Consider the following 5,000-nt stretch of genomic DNA (forward strand, 5'->3'; position numbering starts at 1 on the left):
TTAAATCCAATTTGAGTTTACTTTTGTGTATGGTGTTAGGGAGTGTTCTAATTTCATTCTTTTACATGTAGCTGTCCAGTTTTCCCAGCACCACTTATTGAAGAGGCTGTCTTTTCTCCATTGTATATTCTTGCCTCCTTTATCAAAAATAAGGTGACCATATGTGTGTGGGTTTATCTTGGGCTTTCTATCCTGTTCCATTGATCTATATTTCCGTTTTTGTGCCAGTACCATATTGTCTTGATTACTGTAGCTTTGTAGTATAGTCTGAAGTCAGGGAGCCTGATTCCTCCAGCTCCGTTTTTCTTTCTAAAGATTGCTTTGGCTATTCGGGGTCTTTTGTGTTTCCATACAAATTGTGAACTTTTTTGTTCTGGTTCTGTGAAAAATGCCAGTGGTAGTTTGATAGGGATTGCAGTGAATCTGTACATTGCTTTGGGTAGTATAGTCATTTTCACAATGTTGATTCTTCCAATCCAAGAACATGGTATATCTCACCATCTATTTGTATTATCTTTAATTTCTTTCATCAGTGTCATAGTTTTTGGCATACAGGTCTTTTCTCTCCTTAGGTAGGTTTATTCCTAGGTATTTTATTCTTTTTGTTGCAGTGGTAAGTGGGAGTGTTTCCTTAATTTCACTTTCAGATTTTTCATCATTAGTGTATAGGAATGCAAGAGATTTCTGTGCATTAATTTTGTATCCTGCTACTTTACCAAATTCATTGATTAGCTCCAGTAGTTTTCTGGTAGCATCTTTAGGATTCTCTATATATAGTATCATGTCATCTGCAGACAGTTACAATTTTACTTCTTCTTTTCCAATTTGGATTCCTTTTATTTCTTTTTCATCTCTGACTGCTGTGGCTAAAACTTCCAAAACTGTGTTGAATAATAGTGGTGAGAGTGGGCAACTTTGTCTCATTCCTGATCTTAGTGGAAATGGTTTCAGTTTTTCACCACTGAGGACGATGTTGGCTGTGGGTTTGTCATATATGGCCTTTATTATGTTGAGGTAAGTTCCCTCTATGCCTACTTTCTGGAGGGTTTTTAGCATAAATGGGTGTTGAATTTTGTCGAAAGCTTTTTCTGCATCTATTGAGATGATCATGTGGTTTTTATTCTTCAATTTGTTAATCTGGTGTATCACATTGATTTGCATATATTGAAGAATCCTTGCATTCCTGGGATAAACCCCACTTGATCATGGTGTATGATTCTTTTAATATGTTGTTGGATTCTGTTTGCTAGTATTTTGTTGAGGATTTTTCACCTATGCTCATCAGTGTTATTGGCCTGTAGTATTCTTTCTTTGTGACATCTTTGTCTGGTTTTGGTATCAGGATGATGGTGGCCTGGTAGAATGAGTTTGGGAGTGTTCCTCCCTCTGCTACATTTTGGAAGAGTTTGAGAAGGATAGACGTTAGCTCTTCTCTAAATGTTTGATAGAATTCGCCTGTGAAGCCATCTGGTCCTGGGCTTTGTATGTTGGAAGGTTTTTAATCACAGTCTCAATTTCAGTGCTTGTGATTGGTCTGTTTATATTTTCTATTTCTTCCTGGTTCACTCTCGGAAGGTTGTGCTTTTCTAAGAATTTGTCCATTTCTTCCAGGTTGTCCATTTTATTGGCATATAGTTGCTTGTAGTAATCTCTCATGATCCTTTGTATTTCTGCAGTGTCAGTTGTTACATCTCCTTTTTCATTTCTAATTCTATTGATTGGGGTCTTCTCCCTTTTTTTCTTGATGAGTTTGGCTAATGGTTTATCAATTTTGTTTATCTTCTCAGAGAACCAACTTTTAGTTTTATTGATCTTTGCTGTTTTTTCCTTCATTTCTTTTTCATTTATTTCTGATCTGATCTTTATGATTTCTTTCCTTCTGCTAACTTTGGGGGTTTTTTGTTCTTCTTTCTCTAATTGCGTTAGGTGTAAGGTTAGGTTGTTTATTTGAGATGTTTCTTGTTTCTTAAGGTAGGATTCTATTGCTATAAACTTCCCTCTTAGAACTGCTTTTGCTGCATCCCATAGGTTTTGGGTCGTCGTGTTTTCATTGTCATTTGTTTTTAGGTATTTTTTGATTTCTTCAGTGATCTCTTGGTTATTAAATAGTGTATTGTTTAGCCTCCATGTGTTTGTATTTTTTACAGATTTTTTTCTGTAATTGATATCTAGTCTCATAGCATTGTGGTGGGAAAAGATACTTGATATGATTTCAATTTTTAAATTTACCAAGGCTTGATTTGTGACCCAAGATATGATCTATCCTGGAGAATGTTCCGTGAGCACTTGAGAAGAAAGTGTATTCTGTTGTTTTTGGATGGAATGTCCTATAAATATCAATTAAGTCCATCTTGTTTAATGTATCATTTAAACCTTGTGTTTCCTTATTTATTTTCATTTTGGATGATCTGTCCATTGGTGAAAGTGGGGTGTTAAAGTCCCCTACTATGATTGTGTTACTGTCGATTTCCCCTTTTATGGCTGTTAGTATTTGCCTTATGTATTGAGGTGCTCCTATGTTGGGTGCATAAATATTTACAATTGTTATATCTCTTTCTTGGATTGATCCATGATCATTATGTAGTGTCCTTCTTTGTCTCTTGTAATAGTCTTTGTTTTAAAGTCTATTTTGTCTAATATGAGAATTGCTACTCCAGCTTTCTTTTGATTTCCATTTGCATGGAATATCTTTTTCCATCCCCTCACTTTCAGTCTGTATGTGTCCCTAGGTCTGAAGTGGGTCTCCTGTAGACAGCATATATACGGGTCTTGTTTTTGTATCCATTCAGCCAGTCTGTGTCTTTTGGTGGGAGCATTTAATCCATTTACATTTAAGGTAATTATTGATATGTATGTTCCTGTGACTATTTTCTTAATTGTTTGGGGTTTGTTATTGTAGGTCTTTTCCTTCTCTTGTGTTTCCTGCCTAGAGAAGTTCCTTTAGCATTTGTTGTAAAGCTGGTTTGGTGGTGCTGAATTCTCTTAGCTTTTGCTTGTCTGTAAAGGTTTTAATTTCTCCATCGAATTTGAATGAGATCCTTGCTGGGTAGAGTAATCTTGTTTGTAGATTTTTCCCTTTCATCACTTTAAATATGTCCTGCCACTCTCTTCTGGCTTGCAGAGTTTCTGCTGAAAGGTCAGCTGTTAACCTTATGGGGATTCCCTTGTATGAGATTTGTTGTTTTTCCCTTGCTGCTTTTAATATTTTTTCTTTGTATTTAATTTTTGATAATTTGATTAATACGTGTCTTGGCGTGTTTCTCCATGGATTTATCCTGTATGGGACTCTCTGCGCTTCCTGGACTTGATTAACTATTTCCTTTCCCATATTAGGGAATTTTTCAACTATAATGTCTTCAAATATTTTCTCAGTCCCTTTCTTTTTCTCTTCTTCTTCTGTGACCCCTGTAATTCGAATGTTGGTGTGTTTAATGTTGTCCCAGAGGTCTCTGAGACTGTCCTCAATTCTTTTCATTCTTTTTTCTTTATTCTTCTCTGCAGTAGTTATTTCCACTATTTTATCTTCCAGGTCACTTATCTGTTCTTCTGCCTCAGTTATTTTGCTATTGATTCCTTCTGGAGAATTTTAAATTTCATTTATTGTGTTGTTCATCATTGTTTGTTTGCTCTTTAGTTCTTCTAGGTCCTTGTTAAATGTTTCTTGTATTTTCTGCATTCTATTTCCAAGATTTTGGATCATCTTTACTATCATTATTCTGAATTCTTTTTCAGGTAGACTGCCTATTTCCTCTTCATTTGTTTGGTTTGGTGGGTTTTTACCTTGCTCTTTCATCTGCTGTGTGTTTCTCTGTCTTCTTATTTTGCTTAACTTACTGTGTTTGATGTCTCCTTTTCGCAGGCTGCAGGTTCATAGTTCCTGTTGTTTTTGGTGTCTGCCCCCAGTGGGTAAGGTTGGTTCAGTGGGTTGTGTAGGCTTCCTGATGGAGGGGACTAGTGCCTGTGTTCTGGTGGATGAGGCTGGATCTTTTCTTTCTGGTGGGCAGGTCCGCGTCTGGTGGTGTGTTTTGGGGTGTCTGTGACCTTATTATAATCTTAGGCAGCCTCTCTGCTAATGGGTGGGGCTGTGTTCCTGTCTTGCTAGTGGTTTGGCATAGGGTGTCCAGCACTGGAGCTTGCTGGTCATTGAGTGGAGCTGGGTCTTGGTGTTGAGATGGAGATCTCTGGGAGATTTTCGCTGTTTGACATTATGTGGAGCTGGGAGGTCTCTTGTGGACCAGTGTCCTGAACTTGGCTCTCCCACCTCAGAGGCACAGGCCTGATGCCCGGTCAGAGCACCAAGACCCTGTCATCCACACAGAAAAAGAGAAAAAGGGGGAAAAATATACTTATCGTTGATCCTGAAGTCCACCGCCTCAATTTGGGATGATTTGTTGTCTATTCAGGTACTCCACAGATGCAGGTTACATCAAGTAGATTGTGGAGATTTAATCCGCTGCTCCTGAGGCTGCTGGGAGAGATTTCCCTTTCTCTTCTTTGTTCGCACAGCTCCTGGGGTTTAGCTTTCGATTGGCCCCACCTCTGCATGTAGGTCACCTGAGGGCATCTGTTCTTCGCTCAGACAGGACGGGTTAAAGTAGCAGCTGATTTGGGGGCTCTGACTCACTCAGGCCGGGGGGAGGGAGGGGTACGGAGTGCTGGGCGAGCCTGTGGCGGCAGAGGCTGTCCTGATGTTGCACCAGCCTGAGGCGCTCCGTGTGTTCTCCTGGGGAAGTTGTCCCTGCATCACAGGACCCTGGCAGTGGCTGGCTGCACAGGCTCCCGGGAGGGGAGGTGTGGATAGTGACCTGTGCTTGCACACGGGATTCTTGGTGGCTGCAGCAGCAGTCTTAGCATTTCATGCCCGTCTCTGGTGGCGGCGCTGATAGCCGCGGCTCGCGCCCGTCTCTGGAGCGCGTTTAGGCGGTGCTCTTAATCCCATCTCCTCGCGCACCCCGAAACAATGGTCTCTGGCCTCTTAGGCAGGTCCAGACATTTTCCCG

Source organism: Eubalaena glacialis, chromosome 2 (genome assembly GCF_028564815.1).
Source record: "Eubalaena glacialis isolate mEubGla1 chromosome 2, mEubGla1.1.hap2.+ XY, whole genome shotgun sequence".
Taxonomy (NCBI): Eukaryota; Metazoa; Chordata; class Mammalia; order Artiodactyla; family Balaenidae; genus Eubalaena; species Eubalaena glacialis.